The sequence below is a fragment of the Piliocolobus tephrosceles genome, chromosome X, assembly GCF_002776525.5.
Source record: "Piliocolobus tephrosceles isolate RC106 chromosome X, ASM277652v3, whole genome shotgun sequence".
NCBI classification, from domain to species: Eukaryota; Metazoa; Chordata; class Mammalia; order Primates; family Cercopithecidae; genus Piliocolobus; species Piliocolobus tephrosceles.
The window spans coordinates 27,230,933-27,258,921 of record NC_045455.1 but is presented as its reverse complement, the minus strand read 5'-3'; positions in this window follow the sequence as shown (position 1 = coordinate 27,258,921).

Here is a 27,989-nt window from a genome sequence, read left to right as displayed (position 1 = left end):
TAACCATATATAATGCTATCACTGTTCCCACATTATAGGAATTTTCTTTTTGTTCTTTTTCTCTGAGCCTTAAAAAGCAGGTCTTTCTATTGTGCTTTTCTTACTGTCTTTTCACTTTGTGGCCTCATGCAAAATGAAGGCCCTGAACTCATTGAATTTATTGTTTATTTAAAAAATGACGTTCTCAAAAAATTTCTGCTCACTTAATTTCTCCCTCACTAGGAATAGTATCCATAACATGTCTTTTCTATTATTCATTGTTGAACAAATGTAAATCCAATGCTGGGTGCAGTGGCTCACGCCTGTAATTCCAGCACTTTGGGAGGCCGAGGCAGGCGGATAACCTGAGATCAGAAGTTTGAATCCAACCTGGGCAACATGGTGAAACCCTGTCTCTACTAAAAATATAAAAATTAGCCTGGCATGGTGCTGCACACTTGTAATCCCGGCTACTCGGGAGGCTGAGATAGGGGAATCGCTTGAGCCCAGGAGGCAGGGGTTTCAGTGAGCCAAGATCGCTCTACTGCACTCCAGTCTGGGAGATAGAGTGAGACTCTGTCTTTAAAAAAAATAGTAAAATAGTAAATCTAGTTAATTGTTTTTCTTCTTGGCATCTTTTTGTGGGACTTATTATTTCTGTTACTTTCCATGAGATTTTGTGTGTGTAAACAGGTTTGCTCTTAAATTTGGTTTAGTACGTTTTCTTTCTTTATCTCTCATACATGTTTTAACATCTAACTAATACTGCTTTAAGTATTTTAAATTACTCTGGAAAATATTTCTTAATAACATTCCTAGATCTTACATGCCAACATCTCTAGTCCACACTATTGGCTACTTTAAAATAATTTTCTGATTCTAGGTTCCGTCTTCTAGATGAATTATATCTGTTCTGAGATCTTACATTTTATTTTTTCTTGGCGATTTCTGAACACCATATATTCTTTTATAGTTTCCTAATCTCCTAATAGCTAAAATAAATACCTCTTTCAGGACCATCTTTAAGGGTTTAGAATATCTATTTTGCTGGTTGCTAGTTCTAAAATTTAGCCTCTGGCTTCTCCTAAAATAATTTCTAACTTTAGCTCAATTATTTCATTCTTCTTTATTTTTCTTTCACTTCTTACTGCTCTTGGTCTGTTGGCACACTAAAGTTGATTTCCTTTTGTTGTTGTTTTAATTCATCCCATTTTATCTCTTCTAATTTTCCTGGATGCAGAATGTTCCAGTATTAACCTTCAGAATAGTGATGATTCAAGTAACTATTTCCTTTATGTCAACCAAGAATATTAACTATTATCTGTATCTAAAGGGCACTTATCTCATGTTATCAATTGATAAAATTCTCCAAACACTTGTATAGAATCCAGTGTTTACATTTCTAAAATCTGTAACTCATTAAAGCTTAAAACAAATAACAGTCTGACATGAGATCATGTTAATGGGAAGGGGACATGGAAAACTCCTGTTGTCTCCAACGCCCTCATTGTCTAACTCTAATAATGCCTAAAATACAATGTAACTATTAAAATTTATCAAAATATTAGCTTAAATTTACTTTAGCTTGCTTAGCCTGTCTATATAACAATCTTCAGATTTTAATTTACCTTAGTCCTATTGTCTGATCATCATCTGCCATAACAATTTATATGGACGTAAGAAGCAATTTCAGTCAAAATTCTCCAAAGGTGCTTCTCCTGACCACAATTCATCCTTCACATTATTTCTGTTCTAACATTTTGCTAAAACCAGGCACATTCCCATTCTTTAGGGGGCTTGTAGCCTGCTGAGCCAAAATAGATTTTTTATTCTGAATATTGAGTATCTAACTTATAAGGCCTTTATTAGTTTTAATCATTAAACAATTCCATGATTTTCATAATCTGCTACTTTGTTCCGAAAGTCAGCCTATTTTAATAACTCTTATTCATGCACACTCCATTATTCTGGTGTTGGAGGCAAGAAAAAAGAACTAATATTTATGCCTTCTCCCACAATATTCTAACATTTCTTTCTTTTTTTTTTGAGACGGAGTCTCACTCTGTCGCCCAGGCTGGAGTGCAGTGGCCGGATCTCAGCTCACTGCAAGCTCCGCCTCCCAGGTTTACGCCATTCTCCTGCCTCAGCCTCCCGAGTAGCTGGGGCTACAGGCGCCCGCCACCTCGCCCCGCTAGTTTTTTGTATTTTTTAGTAGAGACGGGGTTTCACCGGGTTAGCCAGGATGGTCTCGATCTCCTGACCTCGTGATCTGCCCGTCTCAGCCTCCCAAAGTGCTGGGATTACAGGCTTGAGCCACCGCGCCCGGCCTATTCTAACATTTCAAAAGAATTAAGGAAAAGAGTCACTGCCCCAAACTGTGATTAAAGAGGTAATATTTTACTAACTTCCATTTTCAGTGCCACCATTTAAAGAGGTTGAAAAGAGTCATGCCCATTGTAATAACAAGAAAAATCTAGACAAAGTGAAACCAATGACTTTTCTTGAACCTATCCAAGAAATTATTTGCAGAGAAAATAGCCACACCAAAATCCTGAGAGACACATGACTCCAGAGCCCCAGTTAGAATCCGCTCAATTGGAGCAGAAACCATTGTACCCATAAACTGGTTGGGTCACTGAACCGTAATTTTGATGAATTGTTGCAAGTTAAATATGGGCTGAAGTGAGAGTAAAAATCTCCTTGGTCAACTGTCTTAGTGGAAGCCTCCTCACACTTTCAAGGGTTAAACTTCCAGAATTCCACTAAGTTCTCACATTGAAGATCTGGTAATGATACTTACCTGGCTCTGGCTAGGAGAAAGTATAATCCATATGAAATTCATATAGAAGCTTCCTGATAACAAATATCTACTCTTCGGGGTAAAGACGGTACCAGAACCTCGTACCAAAGATGAGAGAAAAGGAATTCCTCTAACTCCAGGTGCTTTAGCCTCCCTGGTTAAACTAAAGAAGGGAGGTTATATGATAAGAAACATTTGTGAAGGTCACAGTGTAGAGTCACAGTGTAGAATCACAGTATCACTAAAAATCTGATGATTTTTTGGAAAATTATATAATGGGTTCATGTTAACAAGACCATACCATCACACCAACTAGGCCTTATAATAGTCACAAGTAGTATTAATCAACTTCACCTGGCATGCCTTCACATCTGTACTCACACTTTTTTTTAAAGCTATACGATTCGTATGTTCTGGGTCCATCATCCATAACATCAACGATGAACAAGACATACAAAAAATAGAAGGATTATTCAAGGCTCTGCCCTTCACTTCTTCCTTCCTTCTTATCAGCAGCCTCTCACTTACAGGAATACCCTTCTTTACAGGTTTCCACTCCAAAGACCTCATCATCATAACTGCAAACACATCATAAAAGGGCTCCCAGCCTGAGCCCTTTTAATCACTCTTATTGCCATCTGCTTGACAGTTGTCTGTAGCACTGTATCATTTTCTTCGCACTGATAGGACAACCTCGCTTCACAACTCTATTATTAATGAAAACAACTCCTTCCTAATTAACTCAATCAAGCGCCTATCACTCGGTAGTATCTTCACCAGATTTTTCATCACTAACAATATTATTCCTATATCATCCCCCCAAACAACTATGACACTCCACCTAAAACTTACCGCCCTTGGCATAACCATCTTAGGCTTTTCACTAGCAGTAGAACTTAATTTTATAACTAATAGCTTTAAACTTAAAGGCCCATCACAAACATTTAACTTCTCTAACATACTAGGATTTTACCCAGCCACAATTCACTGCACGACCCCACACTCAAGACTATTCACAAGTCAAAACCTAGCCTCACTTCTACTAGACCTAATCTGATTAGAAAAATCAATACCAAAGACCATTACCAAACTATTGAAGACATAAGTAATGCATTTGTGCAATCTGTTAGTAGTCTAAGTCAAGAAATGAAACTTGCCCCTAAGACCAAAATGTGTAGCTTCAATCCCCTATTCCTTGATTTGAAGAGTAACTGGGCAGAAATGTGAGCTGACTCGCCCCTGGTTCCCCACCCCAAATAGGAAATAATGAAGCAAAGTCACTTTGTCCCAAGAAAACAGAAAACACACCCATCACCCATCTTAAGAGTGTCCTGAGTTTAGTGGTGGAGGAGCCTATATCTTGCTTTTGAGGAAAAATACCAGAAACCCTGATTGTAAGAATGACCAATGAATTTCCCATTCCAGTGTTTAGGGAGCAACAAATTGAAGTTGCCAGGAAAGTAGAGCTCCTTTTTATCTCTACCTTTAAGAATCTAAAACTATTCACTGATATTCTTTTCTCTATGATCTAAGACTAGAATTTGGAAAGAGAAGAAATATTACTCTACCACAACATTTTAAAATTTATTTTCCTTATTACTTTTACTTCTGTCTAACAAATTCAAGATAATCATTTGTAGTTGGTCACTAAAAACTAAAGACAAAGGAAGAAAATCCTGTCTCTAAAACTGAAGTCAAATAAGTGTGTGTGAGTTTATTTTGTGTTGCTATAAAAGAATACCTGAAACTAGATAAAAGAAAGGAGGTTTATTTGGTTCACAGTTCAGTGGGCTTTACAAGAAACATTGCACTGGCACCCGCTTTGCTTCTGGTGAGGCCTCAGGGAGACTTTTACTCATGGCAGAAGGCAAAGCAGGAGTAAGCACATCACATGGCAAAACCAGGAACAAGAGAGAAAGGAGGAGGTCCCAGACTCTTGTAATCGACCAGATTGTGCATAAACTGAGTGAGAACTCACTTATTACAAAGAGGAAGGTGCTAAACTATTCATGAGAGATCTGCCTTCAGGATCCAATCACCTCCCACAAGGTCTCACCTCCAACTTTGGGAATGACATTTCAACATGAGATTGGGAGACAACAAACATCCAAACCATATCAAAGTAACCCTAAAATAAAATATATTAGCAATTAAAATGAAGCCAAAATAATTATTCACAGATGTCTGTGTGAAGAATCCTTGTGTTTCTTACATTTACATCAGCCTACATTTTGCTAAGGCAAAATAATATCTTCAAAGTTCAGGCCTCACAAATGATGACCCAAATTGCATGAGTTATAATCTTCGCAATAGTGTTGTAACCTACTGGGATCACTATACTGTAGTCTATGTGATATCTAAATAAAGGAAAAATAAAAAATCAAGAAGGTTTCATGGTCCAGCACAGTTATTTAGACCTTAAATCCTAGCACTTTGGGAGGGTGAGGTGGAAGGATTGCTAGAGACCAGCATTTTGAGACAAGTCTGGGCAACATAGTGAGACCCTGTGTCATTAAAAACAAAAAAAAAAAAAAAAAAAGCAATGTGTGGTGGTATGCACCTGTAGTCCTATCTATGCAAGAGCCTGAGGCAAGCAGAATGCTTGAGCCCTGGAGGTTGAGACTGCAGTGAGTTATGATTGCATCACCGCCTGAGTGATAGAGTGAGACCCTGTCTCTGAGAAAATGATTTAAAAATCAAAAATAAAAAAAAAATTTAGGTATATTTTTATCCTTATTAAGTATATTTAAATTTTTGAACTTTAAAGAAATGTCTGCGGAGTTATTTGTAACTACTCATAAAAGTGCTATGAAAATAACCACAAATAATAGCCAATATCTTACTTTAAATTTCTCAAACAACCTATCTTCAATTAGTTCCTTCTATGCAGACAAACTCTACAAGTTGAACATCGTCTCTTAGTGTTAGTGAATAAGTCACAATTTCTGGACCTGTATATCTGAATACTAGCTTAGCCCTTGTTAAAGTTATCAATAGCCTGCAAAATTTTAAATGAAGTCTGAAGATAGTATTATAATTGAATATCTTCCATAGAAATTAGAAAAACAAAAGTGGCCAATAAAAATTTAAATTTTAAAATAAATATGTAAAGTTTTCAAACCAAATGGTGATCACTGTTAGCATGTAAGCTGAAGGAGGACAGATTTTTTTTTTTTTCTGTTTTGCTTTGTTTTTTATTTTAACTGTCAGGACCACAGCACTTAGTACACTGCCTCATATGTAGAGGGTGCTCAGTAAATATTTGTTATGGAAATTCATTAATGAGTTCTAAACCTGTCAGTCTATTTAGTACTTAATATATTCTTGTTGTATTGGGTTATTTAATATTTTTAAAGTGTAATTTTATCTTAGTGTGATGATCCAGAGTCTCCACCTAGGAAAACAGACAGTAAGCAATCAATTTACTTTTATTATTTATGAATTGACAAGAAAACTACATTTGAAAATGCTGAAATGAGATTATTCACAAGTAATTTTTCATGTCTTGATTCCAATTTAATTTATTTGGCTATATTTTGTTTTTAAGCTGTCAAAAATGTAAATCTGGATTGATTATTCATCATCAAAACCATATTAAGGGAACAAATGCATGTCAATGCTTCAAAACGTTCAAAGATAACTATCAATGATGGAACAAAATATGAAACTATATTCTTTGAATAATGTCTCATGATTTCTGTACTCACAATATCTGAGAAGGAACATGAAAGGGTGAATAAAAATAATGTTGTTTTATTTCATTTGCTGTTAATATTATAATTTCTTTTATTATTAGCTTTATTGTATGATAGTACTTCCTGAGGATGCTTTCAATGAACTTTAAAAGCTATTTAAGTGCTCTATGTTTGCACTTCTTTCTTTTTTTTGAGACGGAGTCTTGCTCTGTAGCCCGGGCTGGAGTGCAGTGGCCGGATCTCAGCTCACTGCAAGCTCCGCCTCCCGGGTTTACGCCATTCTCCTGCCTCAGCCTCCGGAGTAGCTGGGACTACAGGCGCCCGCCACCTCGTCTGGCTAGTTTTTTTGTATTTTTTAGTAGAGACGGGGTTTCACCGTGTTAGCCAGGATGGTCTCGATCTCATGACCTCATGATCCGCCCGTCTCGGCCTCCCAAAGTATGTTTGCATTTCTAAAGCATTCTGTACATAAAGCTATCATTGTCCTTCAATATAATGAATATATTATATTGAAGAACATTTACTTAATTGTCTATTTTATCAAAACCTAGAAACTAACATGAGGATTGAAATTACAGTTATCTTAATGCATGGTAAAAATAATCATTCACTGTTGGTTGAGTCAAAGTGATGGAAAAAGTAAAAAACATTAAGATTTTCTGTCTTTAAACATGTGCCAGAATCTTACGTATTCTGAGGAATAGAATTTACAACTGGTTTTTGAAGAATTTAAAGTGCTCCTTTTCAAAAAGGAAAACAGATAATTCTAGGAGCAGCATTAGAGGTAATGATCAAAGTTGATTGCTCTTACAGAGTGGCTTCAAAAGTATGATTTGCCATTATAGAGGTATAAGAAATGGTATCTTCTAAGCAATATACTTTTGACTGTAATTTGAACTGGAAAATATCTATCATTATGCAAAATACTTAAAAAGGAGAAGTTGCTGTTTGGCATGTGTCAATAACAGGAGAATACATATTTCACTAAGAATATGTCAGGGTTGAATGGAAGTGTGTAATATTATCTTAGTAGAAACTACATCAGGTATAACAACTTCAGGTCCTTATTTCTGCAGCATTACATTTATATGTTTGTTTTATGTATACTATTATTATTTCTCATATACTGAATGCCTATATAGGGAGAAAGAATGTCTAAGTCTCAACATCTAAAGTGCAGTGTGTCATACAAAGCAAACTATATTAAAGAGGAAAATTAGTGTTTAATTCAATGAAAAATTATATGCATTAAGTGTAATGTATTAGACTCATTTGGTTTTTAGAAACTGAAAATGTCAGGTAATCTCAACTAATGGGGTATAGTAGTAAGATCATAAAATGCTGTATAAACTCAGTGACAGCTGTTCCTGCAGAGACTACAGCACAGTTGGGACAGAAAGATCTTTGGTGACTCAGTGTAGAAGTCTGCTTTTGCATTGCTATAAAGAAATACCTGAGACTGGGTACGTTACAAAGAAAGGAGGGTTAATTAAGATTCTGCAAGCTGTACAGAAAGCATCGTAGTGGCATTTGCTCAGCTTCTGGCGAGGCCTCAGGAAGCTTACAATGATGGTGGAACACAAAGGGGGAGCAGGCATTTCACATAGTGACAGCAAGAATGGGGGCAAGAAGGTGCCACACACTTTTAAACAGCCACAACTTGTGAGAACTCACTCACTATCTTGAGGACAGCACCAAGCCATGACGAATCCATGCCCATGACGCAATCACCTCCCATGAGGCCTCACCTCCAACAATGGGGATTATACTTCCACATGAAACTGGAGGGCACAAATATCCAAACCACATCATTTCACCCCGGCCCCACAAATCTCATGTACTTCTCATATGTCAAAGCACAATGATCCCTTTTCACTAGTTTCTCAAAGCCTAACTCATTTCAGCATTAACTCAAAAGTCCCAAGTCCAAGTCCAAAGTCTCATCTGAAAATAAGTTCCTTCTACCTACGAGCCTATAAAATAAAACAAGTTATTTACTCCTAAGATGGGGGGGGGGGGGGCATAGGCATTGGGATAATATTTTCATTCCAAAAGGGAGAAACTGACCAAAAGAATGGGGGTACAAGCTCCATGAATCTTCAGACCTCAGCAGGGCAGTCATCAAATCTTAACCCTCCAAAATAATCTTTGACTCTCTGTCTCACATCCAGGGTACACTGATTCAATGGTGGGCTTCCAAGGACTTGAGCAGCTTCATCCATGTGACTCTGCAGAGTACAGCCCCTGGTGCTGCTTTCATGGGCTGGCATTGAGTGCCTGTGGCTTTTCCAGGTGCAGGGTGCCAAGATGTTAGTGGATCTACCATTCTGGAGTGAGGAGGACGGTGGCCCTGTATCCACAGCTCCACTAGGCAGTGCCCCAGTGGGAACTCTGTTTGGGGCCTATAGCCCCTCGTTTCTTCTCTGCACTGCCTTAGTAGAGACTCTCTTGCAGGCCTCCACCCCTGTGACAGGCTTCTGCCTTGGTACAAAGGCATTCTTGTATGTCCTCTGAAATCTAGGCAGAGGCTGCCAAGTCTCCTTCAGTGTCACATTATTTGCATCTACAGGCTTAGCACCACATGAAAGCCACCAAAGCTTATGGCTTGCACCCTCTGAAGCAGTGGCCCAAGCTATATCTGGGGCCCTTTGACCTAAGGCTGGAGCCAGAGCAGCTGGGATGTGAGGAGCAGTGTCCCTAGACTGCACAGACTAGACCTTAGGGCCTGTGATGGGAAGGCCTACCTTTTCCCACTGTCATGACTATCTGCATCTGGCTCCTTCTTAGTTATACAAATCTTTCTAGCAAGTGATTGCTCCATACCCTGCCTTAATTTATCTCCTGAAAAAGTTATTTTTTTTTTCTGCCAAATGACCAGGCTGCAACTTTTCCATATGTTTACACTCTCCTTTCCTTTCACAAATAAATTCCAACTTTAAGTCATTTCTTTGCTCCTGCACCTGAGTTTGGTTGCTAGAAGAGGCCAGGCCACTTCTTTAATGCTTTGATGCTTAGAAATTGCTTTCCCCAGATACCCTAAATCATCACTTTGAAGTTAAAACATCCATAGATCCCTGGGGCATGAAGAGAATATAGCCAAGTTCTTTGCTAAAGCAAAACACATTTGACCTTTGCTCCATTTCCCAATAAGTTCCTCATTTCCATCTGAGACCTCATCATCCTGGAATTTGGTGTCCATGTCACTATGATCATTTTGGTCACAACCATTTAACCAGTTTTTAAGAAGTTTCAAACTTTCCTCCATCTTCCTGTCTTCCTCTGAGCCCTCCAAACTCTTCCAACCTCTGCTTGTTACCCAATTCCAAATCCATATGTTCAAGTATTTTTATAGCAATGCCCCATTTCGTGGTACCAATTTTCTGTATTAGGCCATTCTTGAATCACTCTTAAGAAATACCTGAGGCTGGGTAATTTATAAAGAAAACAGGTTTAATTGGCTCCGGATTCTGCAGTTTGTACAGGAAGCATGATGCTGGTATCAGTTCAGCTTCTGGGGAAGCCTCAGGAAGCTTGCAATCATGGAAGAAGGTGAAAGGAGAACAGGCTTCTCACATGGCAGAAGTGACAGAAAGAGTTGGAGGGAGGTACCACAGACTTTTAAACAACCGGATCATGTAAGAACTCACTATCACGAAAACAGCAGCAAGCCATGAGGGATCCTCCTTTATGACCCAATCACTTCCCACCAGGTCCTGCCTCCAATGTTGCAGATTACATTTCAACAAGATATTTGAGGTACAAATATCCAATGTATTTCATTCAGTTATCTCTTTGCTCCATCAACAGCAAGAATTCTTAATCTTCATTATAGTGGCTCAGCTTAATTCCTTGTTATTGTTGTTGTTGCTACTACTAGTATATCAAGATATCCTATTAAGTATACCATACTTATAGCTATAAATGTTGTTACTCATTTTATATTCAACACATTTACTAGTAAATATAGAATGTGTAATATATGCACACATAGAATATATATAATACACATATATATGATATAAAGCTATTATGCTTCATGCTAGTCTCCTGTATGCAGTTTCATATTTTTTTCTTTTCAAATTAGTTAGGTTTAAAAAAAGTTTACTTCCCTGAAAACTTGTTTTCATAGAATTATATAGAGCTTTGTTCTTTCATGCAGAAACAAAAAGCCACATGTGACTATTTGAACTAATATTTAAATTAAAACTAAGTATAATTAAAATATACGTTCTTAAGTCATACTAGCCACATTTCAAGTGCTCAGTAGTCACATGTGAATGTTACTAGTCATATTAGACATCACATATAATAAATATTTTCTTATTAGGAAGTTCTATTAGCCAGCACATCTATGTAGATTAAGAGCAACACAATAGACTGTTTAAATTGTATTATAATTTCTGAGTAACTTAGAGATGCTTTTTAACTTTTCTAGGCTTCAGCTTCTCTGTGTGTAGAATAAAGATAATAGTAATATCTGTATCATAGGACTTACACCAGGATAATTTACTACATGTAAAATCCTTTGCCCAGTGACGAGTAATTGAGAAGCTGAATATGCAAATGGATAATGTCCAGATCACATTTAAAAATAAAATTCTGACTCACAACCATGCAATTAATCCAGTAAGCCAAGTCATTATCTACGTCTATCTAGTACCCAGTCAGGAAGTCAAACTACTATCATTAGGAACCATTTCAGAAAACCAAATAATAATCCCTGTAATAGTCAAAAACGAGTAGAACCTAATTAATAACTAAAAGATTTCCTATTTTTTTGCCCCAACTTCCAACTTAGTCTCAAATACAAAATGCTAAATATGCGCTGCTAACCAATTACATAGGATGCCCTGCTTCTAGGTAGCTTGCCTGCAGCCTTTCCATGCCAACAGTTCCAACCAAGGCACACTAGAATTTTCCCCTTTTGCTCATCATAAACTTTCTTACTCCTCCGCCTTCCTTCGAATGTTTTCCAAAACATAATTGGTGATTCCCAACTCTCTTGCTATAGCAAACTCTGAATAAACAGCCTTTACTTGTTCTTATTTGGGTGACCTTCATTTATTTCCACAGTTACTGTGAAGGTTCTATTGAGATGTGCTCTGAACTGTCTGATGCTGTGGGCCCAAATCTTCAACCAGGTGTATAACCCAGAAAAGATGCTTGTGACTTGCTGCTCACAGGTTGAGTTTTCAATAATGTAGTGTCAGGACTGGATCTGAACTTGACTCTGTGGTAGATTTCATTGTTATTTATTCAATGTTTGGTACTTAGGTTTTGTTATAAGATATATATTTTTTGACATCCTTGATGGATTCATACTATTTATTTTCATCTATTTTCGTTGACTTTTGTGTTACTATTTAATGTTGTGCTGTCTAGAAGTGTTGCTTCTTGTAAGAAGAAGAAACCCAGAGTAGAATATAAGCATAGGCCCTATAAGCATGTTTTTCTTTTTTTCTTTTTTAATTATACTTTATGTTCTAGGGTGTATGTGCACAATGTGCAGTTTGGTACATATGCATACATGTGCCACGTTGGTGTGCTGCACCCATTAACTCGTCATTTACATTAGGCATATCTCCTAATGCTATCCCTCCCCCGTCTCCCCACCCCACAACAGGCCCCAGTGTGTGATGTTCACCTTTCTGTGTCCAAGTGTTCTCATTGTTCAATTCTCACCTATGAGTGAGAACATGCGGTATTTGGTTTTCTGTTCTTGTGATAGTTTGCTCAGAATGATGGTTTCCAGCGGCATCTATGTTCCTACAAAGGACACGAACTCATCCTTTTTTTATGGCTGCATAGTATTCCATGGTGTATATGTGCTACATTTTCTTAATCCAGTCTGTCATTGATGGACATTTGGGTTGGTTCCAAGTCTTTGCTATTGTGAATAGTGCTGCAATAAACATACATGTGCATGTGTCTTTACAGCAGCATGATTTATAATCCTTTGGGTATATACCCAGTAATGGGATGGCTGAGTCAAATGATATTTCTAGTTCTAGATCCTTGAGGAATCGCCACACTGTCTTCTACAATGGTTGAACTAGTTTACAGTCCCACCAACAGTATAAAAGTGTTCCTATTTCTTCACATCCTAGAAGCATGCTTTTCAAATCAGCTTCAAGGATGGTGAGTTTGTAATTATGACTGAATCCACATTCAATTGAACAAACTGTGAGTGATCAATATATCCAAATGAAGTTCTTCCATCTCATTTTTATTGTCCTGAGAAGTCAGCTTTGATTCAGGGTGAGCATTCCTTCTGGTTTTCCACCTGCCATGGGGCATAGATAATTCAGTTTGTGTTCAGAGATGACCAATTGTCAGACTGGGAGCCTAAGACAAAAGGAATACTAGAATTGTATTCCTCATTGTCACTGACAGCTCTAATGGGGGTTTTTCAAGTATGAATCCTCTCCTCTTTCAGGAAAAGAATTCCTGTTTCTTCTATGTACTCTCATTACAATTCTACTACTTGTACCTATCTTTCTAACTCATAACTGCACCAAGGCTGATTTGAGTCTTGTATAGCCACTGTACAAGACTGTGGCTGCCAGATTTAAATAAAATTGTTCACTTGAGAAGTGTCTTAGAAAAGAAAGGGAATATTTCTCAGATCTAATGGATAGCATATTTTGATTGATATTCAAATTCCTCCAAATATAATTCTAATTTAAAAATTGCTTTACTAAAACATATTTGGCCCAAAGGCCATGAGCAATTCAACAAACTTAAGCAACGACAAACTAAATCTATTTCCCTAGTAATTCCTCTCTTCTTAAGCTCCAGTTCCTTTCTTATACTCATATTTTTTCTCTTTTCCTTTTGAGTTCCCTCTTTTAGCACTCCTGTCAACTCCTCCATCCTTGAACAGAAAACCCTACATTTTCCCAACAACTCTCCTAAAATCCCAATATGCCAGTGGTCTGTAAATATCCATCCTTCTCATGAACTACAAATGTAGGCAATTATATAATTAAATGTTGAACTTGAAATAAGAGTTAAAAATAAAAATTTACCTCAACCCAAGTAAGACAAACAAATATTCATAAGCGAATTTAGAGTTACTTTGGTTTCATATCACCCAGGATTATTTGACCAGTATCAACTTGTACAAATGTCAGTCAGAACCTTGGATGCTAAATGTTTGATAGAAAGAGCTGATTTGACACTCCTGGAAAGGAATCTAGAGGATCTTTCTTTCCACAGATAACTTGAAGGCAATTAAAAGGCCAGATAAGTAGATGAAAGTCTCCTAAAAGTTGTACCTGAAAAATGACTAATAAAAATTTAATATATCGTTTAATTATGCAAACAAACAAAAGATGAAAGAATAGGATATTTTCAGGATAGAGAATACCTTATGAAAATACTTGTGAGTTAAGTAATGTGCTAATACATTAGTAGTCCTTTGATCTCACTTTGTCAATAAAGTGAAACTTGAAATCGGAGACCTAATTAAAAAGAAAAAAGGGGAAATAATCCCTTTACCTGAACTACAATATTTTGCAGCACATTTTAAAATCGATTTGGAATAAATATGAGACATAACCAATATAAAGTTTTAGTCCTACACATGAAATTGTTTGGTGGCTCATCTCCCAATTGGATGCTTACTGACAAGGACACTGGTAGATATTGTAAACAGACTGGACACTGAAAAAAGATGGTCTCATTTTACAAAAGAAAAACCAAGATTTTAAAAATCCCTCTATTTAGATAAAAGGAGGTGCTCTGAAAAAGGAAAAATCATCTAACATCCTGTCATACTCTCAAACACTCAAAGTAAATTAACTATAAATATAGATGGTCATCCTCATGAATTTCTGGTACATATGGTTACTACCCTGGCCACATTAAACTCCACTACCTTTGTTCAACCTCTTCGTGGAATACACACACAATACAGGTGGTACATGTTTCAAATAACCGACAGATTTTTCTCCTAACACTTAACCATAAATCTGGTGCCCTTGACTGCAAAACATTTTTTTCTTGCTCTGTGATACCTAACTCCTTCAAATTTAGCAATACAGACAAATTGAATTCAATATTAAATGCATACCAAAAGGGCTTTTTCTTGAGGTTGAAGAGACTCTTGTTGTATTCATGAGTAAGTTAGGTCTACTCTAGTTATTTTTTCCTTTCCTCATTACATTTAATATATACCCTGGACAAGGATCTTGTCCCTGCACCTTTCTATGGGTTAAAAGTTCTGTTGACATAGGCAAAATAATCAGCGCAGGAGCTATAAAATATAAATCATACCAAAATATCTGGATAGTCTTTAAAACAAAATCAAAAGAAAGTCTCAATTTTGTAGTTGAAACTGTATACCCAAATATCATCTTGTGTCCTTCACTTTGTAAAAAGTGAGTCTTTTTAACTCTCATCCTGCCAGTAAGGAAACCAAATTAACAAAGATATCAATGATACCAATGTGCTTAAAACCTCAAGACCAGCAACAGAACTGCTATGTCTCGTTTTCTGATAGTACCTAAACCAAATACCATCCTGTCATCAATTTCTCCTGAAGCCACTTCACTTTAATGGATCTATGTTCTACCTTTTTCAATGTACTCATAGTCCAGTTGAGTTTGTTTCTTTGCCTTTACATGAGAAGGACAACAGTATTCCTGAACAGTCTGCCCCAAGGATCATTAAAATTTCCTCCTACTTTTCCCAGATCTAAGACTTAATATACCTAAATTTCCCTTGTGACTCAATACTTATGTAATATGTATTATCTGCTACTTTGTTCAGAAAACAAAGAAACCTGTAAAAATAATTTCATTTATTTGCTCTCAGCCTTGCAGAAAAACTATATAAAGTTTCAAAAGTTAAATTACAATTTTGATAGAAACAGTTAATTATTTAGGGAATGACCTATCTGAAGAGAGAAAAAAATTCTCTCCTGATAGAAAAATAGTTATCCAATAACTATTTATCTATACTCCTCACAGTACAACTAAAAATTTTCTCTATTTGAGTGTGGCTGTGAATGAGTGCCATTTTTTTTCTGAGATTGCTATACCTCTTTATGAATTGACTAAGTCTTCTGTACATTATGCTCTATTCTGTAAGCTCAAACGTGAACAGGCTCAAACGTTTGTACTGTAAGGAAGATGTTTCAACAGCCTCTTTCTCTAGACAACCATAAGCACAAATTGCCATTTCATCTATGTGTGCATGAGCAATCTGGACAAGCTCTTGGAATTTTAACTTAACTTCAGGGCAACCATCAGATACCCCTTACTTATGATTAGCCTTACCTTTGATCTGATTACAAAGGCTTATTTCTCTTATGTTAGGTCAATAGCTGCCAAAGAAAAATTCTATGATTCTGCTGAAGTAGTTCTAGGCTCCCCATTTCACCTCGTGATCTTCATGAAGTAGAAACATTGTTACTGACTGAGAACACACAACACATTTCAGCCAGCTGATTTACCTCTTATGAGATGTTATTACTCTCTCTTTCTTACATCACTATTTGGTATGGCAATACCAAACCAAACACCCTGGATACTGCCACTCTTCTGCCCCTACCAGAAGAAAGGAGCTTCATGATTGTCTTACCTTGGTTAGGGAATTCTCTGTAAATATTGCTCAGGTGTATTACAGACTCCTATTGAGAAGAACCCTGACCTAATATTGGTTGTTGATGGCTCATACTTCAAAACCAAAATTTAATATTATCAGCAGAATGTGCTATCAGTAGTCTAAGCTCTCTTTTAGAATATAGTCTTCTACTGGAGATAAAAGCAGTCCAGATAGCAGGACTTCTTTTATGTCCTAGAGTTTGTCATCTAGCCAAAAGCCAGAGTAAACATATGCACAGGAGACAGGTATGTTTGTGGAGTAGTAGTACATGACTGTGGTATGCTTGTGAAACAAAGGGTGTTTCTCAGCTCTGATGGAAACTCATCAAAAATAGACAAGTCAAAGGAAATTTAAATATGCTTCTGCCATCTACCACTCTTATTGTGTTCTTATTTTTAATGTTTCCTTGTATTAATGATATATGAAATGTGTACACATACACATATATATTAATATATTTTTAGCAAATTATAGCTAGCTCATTTACACTTTCAACTTGAAGTTCTCCACTTTAAATGTATGCCTTAAATTTACCAAGTTTTAAAACTTTTGGATTTGCACCAACATGAAGAGTGAAAATTTTTCCTATTTCAATCTGGTTAATTATCATCCAATGAGAGTGACCAAAGTATGATGGTTATATTGAACATTGTATGAATATATAAATAAAATATTCACATTTTCAGTCAATATATGGCATCAGTAAAAGAGTAGAAGGAAATGTGAGTGCCGCCACAGGATAAATATGTAGGTGGAGATATTATAAAGGGAATTCACTTTTGGGGGAATGTTATTTTAGTTAGCTCTACAAATTGAATTTCAGGAATAAACCATGGTTTAATTTATAAATCCCCTGTTGATGTACATTGAGGTGTTAAAATTCCCAAATCAGTGAAATTTAAAATGTCTGAACATTTTCATGGAAACTGTGTGTGTATGTCTGTGATTTTCTACCCAAGATAAATTCTTGGAAATTGAATTTAAAATAAAGTGTGTCTATTTAAGTAATTTTACAGTTTCCCACTATGCTCCCAAAAAATGACAACTGAGACATCTAGCAGTATCAGTATATGAGTAGAGCTTTCACTTCAAATCCCTCCCACCCCATTTTTCCAGTGACAAATTATCTAGTTTTTTCTTTTTAAATTTTTCAGTGGAAACTTGCATGTAGCATTTTAAACAAATTTGATACATTAAACTATATTTTAGCTAGAACACATGGCAATTAAGGACAGATTTGAGAATCCAAAACTAATTTCTAAATAGTTATTAGCAAGAAGTAAGACAAAGAAACTTACCTTAGACAATCTGTAAAGAAATAATTGAAAACAAACAAACAAAAAAACTAGTGATATATTGTGATAAACTGGAAAAATGTGAAACATAATAAAATATGTACAACAGAAGAATTAGAGGTACAAATAATGGAAACTAGAGAAGCAAAAACTATCATTCACTTGCATCTAGGTATTGATAAGAAGTGTGGTGCAGCACATGCATGATTGTTACTACATTTTTCAGGCAGGAAGATATATATTTCTCATATTGATTATTTCCATACCACTTTCAATGAATTTTGAATATTTGCTAATCAAGAACCTATTCCATTTTTCCCTTAGAGTTAAATGCCTCTGAGTTCAAAATATTTCTCACATTAGAATATAATTACCTACATTAATTGATTATTCTGCTTTATATTTTAATGCATACATTTTAAACAAGAAAACAAGTGGACATATGTAGAGAGAAAGAGAAATTATCAGTCTGGTTGGTTATATCAGATATAGTTATTTTAATATTTTATGTATGCAGGTGTTTTTCTCCCAAAGAAGTCAAGTGTAAGAGTATTAGAAAAATAAAGTCAAGTACTTTGGGATCATACTATCAATCTCTCTAAAATAGTAATATCTACCATGAAAATGTATAACGTAAAACACAACCAGAATTTGTTGTAATCTCTGTAAAAATTGTAAAAATGTAGGATGCCAGTACAAAGAAATGAATTAAGTTAGGCTATAGGACTTTGGAAAATTGCATGCTAGAGTCTCTGCATGTTGTGAGGTGGAGGACAAGGGAGGGATGGAAAGAAAAAAAGTTATTTTAATTTTGAAATTTGGATCTGTTTATAAAGATGGAAAAGCTGAATTGAAGAGATACACTGGAGAAAGTATTATATAAAATGAGATGAAGTTTGTTACACAAAATATGTTTTTCTGGGGATGAAAGAGAATAGGCAGCTTTAATAGAGTGAGAGTCTCTGTCAGCATCCACTTCCTGAAAACTTAGCTTCCAATTAGGATGCAATACATAGTCATTGGAATACTTTACTGGATACCACCCTAAGAAAAAGACTGGTTAGGAAAGGAGAAATGTAACATAATGTATCAAATATTAAGCCACATTTTGTTTTAAAATCAGCATCAAAAAGATTCTATCCATGATTGTTTTTCATTTCTTTCTCTTTATAATTATATGTGAATCAGAGTGAATTCATAAACCTATGAGTATATATACATGCATATACTTTACATATGAGTTAGATGTATAAATATGTTATTCTAAATATATAAAGTAAATAAAATGCATAATATATAATGGCATTTTTACCAGAAATAAAGCTAATAATCTTTAAGTTAATAATAATTCAACTCAAGGTAGTTTTACTTCAGTGAAGAGGGTTTGAAATGACATCACTCCCAAACTTATAAGGCAAAAGTCGGACAGACTACAAATTAATAATTTTTCTGGACCCCGTCTTAGAACTGAGGTCTCAAGGCAAACAACTGACCCAAAACCCAGGCAAAAAAGACACCTGAATAAAGAAAAAAATGCTTTAACATTTACTTCTACAAGGCAGAGGCCATGGGTTGCAACATAAAGGAAAGTTCAGATTAAAATATTTAATCAACTGCTAAAGGCTGGGCACGAAGTTAGCATGAGCGTGCTAGTGATCAGCATAGGGGTTTGTACCCTATTGCAAGCTTTTGTCTGCACCCTTAATCTCATCTTGAATTGTAGCTCCCATAATTCCCACATGTTGTGGGAGTGACACATAATTGAATAATTGGCGCACTTTCCTCCATACTGTTCTCTTGGTAGTAAGTCTCATGAGATCTGATGGTTTTATAATGGTTTTCTCCTTTTACTTGGATCTCATTCTATCTTGTCTGCCACCATGTAAGACGTGCCTCTCACTTTCTGTCATGATTATGAGGCCTCCCTAGCCACGTAGAACTGTTAGTCCATTAAACCTGCTTTTCTTTATAAATTACCCTATCCAGTATGTCTTTATCAGCAGCGAGAAAATGGATTGAATAGACATACTATGTTTAGCTCTCTGTGTGGATGAGGGCAAAAAATTTTGAAAAGTCACACATATGAGACTCTGGAATACAATGCCTACCTAAGACTGATGCTTCATGAAAACAGAACACATTCTCTGGCTACTTCCTCCACAACAGGTTCACAGGCATTGAGTAAAAGTAACAGTGGAATACAACTTAGAGAGTTACAAGAGACAGATTCTCTCCATGCCACAGTGCAAAGGAAAGACCCAAAGGCAAAGGAAACAGACATTAAAAAATTAACTTCCAGTAAATCACGCACACACTAAACAGAGACTGAAAGCTTCTGGTATACTTATGATAACCATAAAAAAAACACTATACTAAATTCCAAAACACAAATCCAACATTCAAGGCCTATCAGAAGGAAAATCATGACCATCAGCAAACATAAACCATATTTACCTCAGGGACTACCTTCCAACAAAGGCATCTGTCTTTTAAAAACAGCAAATGAGATGTAAGAAAAGGGAAGGAAAAATACACTCCAGGGGTAAATGTCAATAATAAGAACTAAACTCAGATATGATACAGATGTTATAATTATTAGACATGGAATTTAAAATAACTATAATTATCAAATAATATGGTAATCTTTCCCTGCTTCTTAACACCTATGACTCAGCATGTTTGTTGGTGGTGGAGACCTCTGTGTTAGGAATGGATGATATGTGGAGTTTGAAAAAAGACTCAAAAGGTGATCCTAAGAACACACTTTTAGGGTCTTGAAATTAATTGAAATTCTGAGTTAAATTTATTTGTGCTAAATTTATATAAAAATTGCATATAATATCAGAAAACATAAAATATAAATGTTATCTAATTTTAGAATAGTGTATTATGGGACTAAAGTTTGGTATATGTTAATAATTATAACTAAGTTCTTGTACTAAAAACAGGCTTGGGATAATTTGTACTTTCTTTCTCAATAAATTATTCACTTGCATCATTTTTTCCCTCTAGAATTTGCATTTCATATCAAATAGAATTTATCTAGTATTTGTTTGATTAACAAAATATCTTAGGCTACAAGATTTTTATATTTTAAAAACATAAATTCTCTATATTTAATACATGTAATTTCAAATTTACCTTATTTTATTATTCACTATTCTACCTAAAATTACATTAGATTACAACTTTCTTGAGCTATTGAATGTTTAATTCACAAGTACACTATCAGCTTACTTTGGATTGTACTGGAACAAGCTGCTCATAAAACATTTGTCTAGGAAATATTATGGAATACACTATGAGCTTTCTGATTTTCCAATTCACTGGCTTAATCTTTACTCCCTCTGTGGTTAAAACCTTAAAACCTTACATTAGAAACACAAAAATACAGTGCCATAAATTATTATAAAATGATTCACTGCAGTTTTGTGGGTAAATTCCACTGACACCCTCACAAAAGCTTGAGAATTCTTCTGGTATAGATTCTTGTTTTGTTGTTGTTGTCATTTGTTTGTTTCTCAGGGAGTGTATGATTGTCTTGTGAAACAATTATCTTCGGCTGGGCGCAGTGGCTCAAGCCTGTAAATCCCAGGAATTTGGGAGGCCGAGGCAGATGGATCATCTGAGGTCAGGAGTTCGAGACCAGCCTGGCCAACATGATGAAACCCTTTCTCTACTAACAATACCAAAAATTAGCTGCACGTGGTGGCGTACGCCTGTGATCCCAGCTACTCAGGAGGCTGAGGCAGGAGAATCACTTGAACCCGGGAGACAGAGGTTGCAGTGAGCCGAGATCACACCACTGCACTCCAGCCTGGGTGACAAGAGCGAAACACTATCTCAAAAAAATAAAAAAAAGAAAAGAAAAAACAAAAAATATTATCTTCATGATTGTTTAAGTGCACCAATATTCTAGTCAAAATTGCACACATAAATGACCTTAGCCAATTCATCAAATTACACTATAGTAAGGATATGCATTATAAACCCTGTTGGAAATATGTTGTTGTGTCAAGGAAATAACATCTAAGAACATTTCTACTATTATCTAAAATGTGTTTAGAAACATAAATAGCCTTGCTTTACCAAAATTAGCAAATTCATCTGCTTTTTATCACTATGCATCTAATCATCTATCTATCTATCTATCTAATCATTTTCAAGTATCTTTGTCTATCTAATCATTTTCAAGTATCTTTCAAACCACTTTGGAAAAAGTAGCTTCTTGTATAAAGAGACTTTCTTTGCTGTCTTACGTATAACATGTTCTCATTGTCTATAAGAGTGCGTCACAAAAAAGTTTCACAATATCTATGTGTAGAATGAATGAGTAGATAATTATAACAGTGGGAAAATGACAATAAAAATGTAATTTGTTTATTAAGTTTTAACTTTAATTTCTATATTTGGATTCCATTACCAAATATATCATATAGAGTATAAAACTAAATATTATGAATTTTATCATTGTACAGTGATATTTTAAATTTATATGCCTTATACAATTATGTATAAAAGCTATTGATTTTCCACATTCGTTATGTTATACAATTCACTTCAAAAGAATCACAGGACACAAATGAGTGTAATTCAACTAGGTAAGAATACCATTTAACTTCCCCAGCACAAAGAGCTGACAAAATCTTTTTCAGAATGATATAAAATGAAGCTCAAATATATTTTGCTGCCACACAAATTCAAAAATAAAACCCATAAAAAACAAATGTTGCATCATCTACCTTACCACTATCCAATAGTTCCTACTAAAATAAATAAACGATAAGTAAACAATTGGTGTTAGAGTTATAACAATATGACTTAAAAATATTAGGTGTATGATGAACGCAATAAAACATAAGTTAAATTTATTTACGTTCATTATTAAACCTCATTAAACACTAAGTTGAAGCAAATATTTTTTCTCCATGTTAAAGGCAGTTTCTAATGAAAACATGTTTTTCCAAGGCCATAGAGTATTTACATAGAAAGCAACATTTACAAAAATGTTGAAAGGCTTAAGTCAATAAATATATCTCCAACATTCTAGAAATTTAAGATATAGAGGACACTTAAACACAACTTCTACATTTTTCTCAAACTTGACATTGAGTTAACTCGTATTTTGAGAATCAAAGAAAGCCTAGGTCAATAAAATCCCACAAGATAATAACATTAGTAAAGAATGATAATGATGGTAAATTCTACACAGCAATGTTATTTGTGTCCCCTCATTCATTTTTCATAGAAATAAAACAAATTATATAAATTATGTAAGTTTGAATACATAAAGGTAATTTTTAAATTAATGTTATTTTGCACCCCTTTTCTGTTATCCATAAAATGCTGATAGATTTTTCCTTCAAGATGGTAGAGTATAGGTTTTTACCATGGCTGAAAAAAGTAGACATGGGGAAATTGCAAAATAGTGCATAAAGATCAACTCTATTAGCCTTAAGAAGAAAAACAAGAATCCACCAGAATTGTGAAGGACACTCCAGATCCCTAGGAGAGATCACAGTCAAGTAGCATCCAGCTGATAAAACTTAGCGAACTCCTAGTATGTGAGAGACGTAGAAAGCCTCCTTCTGTGACTCACTTTTCCACTGAAGATCCAAGTAACCTAACTTGCAGGAGAGTACTTCGTTTTTCCTAAACCCTAGAGCTGACTTGGGAAGAGCCTTGAAGATATTATGAGGAAAAGATACTAGAAAAAGTTACAGATATTTTCCAAGACCTAGGACTGAGAGCAGAACATTATTTTTAATCCAGGTGCATACAAAGTCAACCATTCTTTAGTGGGCCGGCAGCATGGCCACACAGGCATTTCAGTCTTGGGACAGAGATTGGAGTGCCTGTTCTGGATCAGGGTAGGATCCTTCGCAGCTAGAATTGTGGAAAGCACCTCAGTAGTAGGTGCTCAAGTTGTGTTTTTACCCATTGCAAACCTGGGTTGGGAGAAAAACTGCTACAGCTGCAATTTATTGTGGGTGGTGAGACTTGCAGCCAAAGTCAGTTTTGGTACCTGGAACTGGTTTGTGTGTGTCATTACTGGGTGCCCCAGCCTGCTCCCCTGTGATTGTGGTGAAGTGGAGTCCTCTCTGCTCCACCTACAGGCAGAAATTCAGGCATTGGGAGCACCCACTTGCCTCAACCAGCAGCCTGAGATTCCTCACCCCTCCTGGACATAGACTGTGGTACAGTGGGGCCCTCTGCACTTCATGCCCAAGCAGATTTCCAGACATTCAGAGAACCCATTTGCCTGGTTCAGCAGCATGAGTCACCACACACTTTCTGGGCATCGATTGTAGTGCAGCAAGGGCCTCTCCACTCTATGCCCAGGCAGATCTTCAGGCTTTCAGAGAATCTGCTTGCCTGGTTCAGCAGCTTCAGTTGTCCAACATCTCCTGAGCAGAAATCTTGTTGCAGAAGGCTCTTCTCTGCTCCAAACCAGGCAGATCTCCAGATATCTGTAATGCTCACTCTCCTGGTATAGGAGCTTAGGCTGCCTCTGATTCGCATGTAGAGAAAATTAGGCCAATAACGTTTCCCAGCTCCAAACACAGGCATACCTCTGGGCACCTGGGGGCCACCCACTAGATTCTTTATTGACACTGATGCTTGTGCCAGTCATCAGGAGATGTATAGGATGGCCTGCTTAGTACATGGCTACCAATCATGGACTCATACCTCCAGTGCTGAGCAGCAAGCACAGACCACTGTACACGTCATTAATTATCTCATTGCCTGAGGCAACAGAGAGCTTCTGCCAGTAAACAAGGATCAAATATATAGCTAGCCATGTTGGTTGCAGATGGTTGTTACCTATGAGTGCAATCTACTTGCTTGTAGATCACAGGCTATAGCCAAGTATAAAACCTGCAGAAAGAAGTGCATAGGGCTATAGTAGAAAAGCAAAAAGACTCTAATAAGATTTCTCTACAGTTGCACTCCATAAGAAGCAGGCTAAGGGAAAGAGAAAAAAATAATATAATGGAGAAAAAAAATAAAAATCCTACTTGTATAAAAACAATTTTAAAAACTACAGATGCCAACATCTATGGAGGAGAAGAAACAGGAGAAAATAATTGGCACCATGAAAAATCTGAATGTAGTGACATCACCAATGGATTGCACTAGCTCTCTAGCAATGGTCCCTAACCAAAATTAAAACTCAGATATGACAGAAATGACAGATAAAGAAATAACGTACTCAGAAATGACTGATAAAAAATTCAAACTATGAATTGTGGGGAAGCTCAAAAAGAACAAAGACAGGGTTGAAAATCAACACAAAGAAACTTCTCAAGCAATTCACAATATGAATGAAGAGATAAATATCTTAAAAAGGAATCAGTCAGAGAATCTGGAATGGAAAAGTTCACTCAAGGAATTTCAAAATACAAGTGAAAGCTTTATCAAAAGTTTGGACCAAGCAAAATAAGGAATTTCAGAGCTTGAAGACTGATCTTTTGAGCTAATCCAGTCAGATAAAAAAGTAATAATAATAATAATGAACAAAGTCTTCAAGAAATATGGAATTATATAAAGCTCATCAACATGCAAATTATTGAAATTTCTGAGGGAGAAAGAGAAAAAGTTAAAAAACCTGGGGAACATTGGAGAAAATAAAATATTTCAAGAAAGTTTCCCTGACTGTGCTAGGGAGGGAGACATCCAGATATAAGAAATCCAGAGAATCACCTGTGTATTAGTCTGTTTTCACATTGTTATAAAAAAACTACCTGAGACTGGGTAATTTATAAAGAAAAGAAGTTTAATGGACTTACAGTTCTGCAGGTTGTACAGAAAGCATGGCTGGGAGGCACCAGAAAACTGACAATTATGGCAGAAGATGAAGGGAAATAAATCACATCTTACATGGCAGGAGCAGGAGTAAGAGAAAGTTAAAGGGGAAGTGCTACACACTTTTAAACAACCAGCTGTTTTGGGAACTCACTCGCTATCATGAGAACAGCAAGGGAGAGTCACTCACTTCCCACTAGTCCCTTCCTCCAACACTGCAGATTACAATTCCACATAAGATTTGGGTAAGGACACAGAGCCAAACCATGTCAACCTGTAAGACACTATACAAAATAAACATCACTAATGCATATAATCACCAGACTCTCCATGGTCAATGCTAAAGAAAATATAAGAACAGCTAGAGAAGAGGGTACAATCACATACAAAGGGACCCCCATAAGGCTAACAATGTGATTCTCAGCAGAAATTTCATAAAACAGGAGATAGTGGGAGCCTATTATCAGCCTTTTGTTACTCTGGCTATGACTTCCAATACTATGTTATACAGGAGAAGTAAGACTCAGCATCCTTGTCTTGTGCCAGTTCTCAAGGAGAATGCCTCCCATTTTTGCCCATGTAGTATAATATTAGCTATTTGTTTGTCATAGATGGCTTTTATTATTTTAAGGTGTGTTCCTTTGATGCCTAGTTTCTTGAGATTTTTTATCATGAAGTTATGTTGAATTGTCTTGAAAGCTTTTTTGTATCTATTGAGGTAATTATATGGTTTTCACAGGTAATTCTGCTTATGTGGTGAATCACATTTATTAATTTACATATGTTAAACCATCTTTCCATCCCACTTATGAAGCCTGTTTGAACATGGTGAATTAACTTTTTGATGTGCAGCTGAATTAGGTTTGCTAGTATTCCAACCAAGAATTTTATATCCCACCAAACTAAGCTTCATGAGTGAAAGATAAATACAATATTTTCCAGACAAGAAAGTAGTAAGGAAATTTGTTATCACTAGATCAGTCTTACAAGATTTCTAAACAAGAAAATGAAAGAATGGGATTTCTAAGCAAGGAAATGAAACAATGATATCTGCTACCACAAAAACACACCAAAGTTCATAGCTCACAGAACCTGTAAAGCAACCATGCAATAGAAAGGACAAAGCATCCAGATATCAACTTAACAATAGGATAAAAACCTCACATATCAATATTAACCTTGAAAGTAAATTGTCTAAACACCTCACTTAAAAGGCACAGATTAAATTGTATTTAATTGAATTAAAAAACACAAGACCTATCAGTCTGCTATCTATAAGAGACTCATCTCACACATGACAACACCCATGAGCTCAAAGTAAAGAGTTTGAGAAAGACCTAACACACAAAGAGAAAAAGAAAGAACAAGTTTTATATCAGATAAAACAGACTTTAAACCAATAGCAGTAAAAAGGGACACAGAGGGCATCACATAATGATAAAGTGTTCAACAGTAAGACTCAACTATTTCAAATATGTACGCTACCAACATTGGAGAATGCAGATTCATAAAACAAGTACTTTTTGACATACAAAAAGACTTAGCCACACAATATTAGGGAAGAACATTAACATCCAATGACAACATGAGACAGATAATCAAGGCAAAAAACTAATGAAGAAATTCTGGACTTAAAACTTCACCAATTGGACCTAACAGACATCTACAGTATACTCCATTTATCAAATATAGAATACACATTCTTCTCATCTGCACATGGACAACACTCCAAAATTTACCATATGGCAATAAAGCAAGTCTTAATAAATTCAAAAAAACAGAAATCATATCAACCATACTCTCAGACCACAGTGTAATAAAAATAGAAATCAACACAAATAAGATATTTCAAAAGCATACAATTACATTGTAATTAAACAACTGTGTCCTGAATGACTTTTGAGTAAACAACAAAATTAGGGCAGACATAAAAAAAAATCTTTTAAATACATGAAATGGTGACACAACATACAAAAATCTCTGCGATGCAGCTAAGTTAATGTTAAGAGGACAGTTTATAGCTCAAAATGCCTACCTCAAAAAGTTAGAAAGATCTCAAAATAACAATCTAACATCACACCCACAGGAACTAGGAAATCAAGAACAAACTAACCATAAAGCTACCAAAAGGAAGGAACTAAAATCAGAGAACAGAATAAAAGTCAGATTAAAAAATGTATGTATACAAAGAATTAACAAATGTTGGCTCTATGAAATCGCAAACAAGGTTGATAGACAACTAGCTGGATTACAACCAACTCCACAGAAATGCAAAAGATCCTCAGAGACTATTATGAATATGAATACCTTTATTCACACAGACTAGAAAACTTAAAGAAAAACAGATAAATTCCTGGACGCACACAAGCTCCCAAGACTGAATCAGGAAAAATGTAAAGTTCAGAACAGATTAACACTGATTTCCAAAATTGAATCACTAATCAAAAAATCTACCAATCACATAAACCCTGGACCAGATAGATTCATAGGTGAATTCCACCAGACATCGAAAAAAAAAAAAAGGTGATAAAAATTCTACTGAAACTATTGAAAAAATTCCAGGGGATACTACTCCGTAACTCATTTGATGAAGTTGGCATCACTCAGATACCAAACCTGGGAAAGACACAATGAGAAAAAAAAAAAAAAAGAAAACTACAGGGCAATATTCCAAATAAACACAGATGCAAAAATCCTCAACTAATACTAGCAATCTGAATCCAGCAATATATCAAAATGTTAATTCACCATGATCAAGTTAGCTTCATAGCTGGGATGCAAGGATGATTCAATATGGGCAAATCA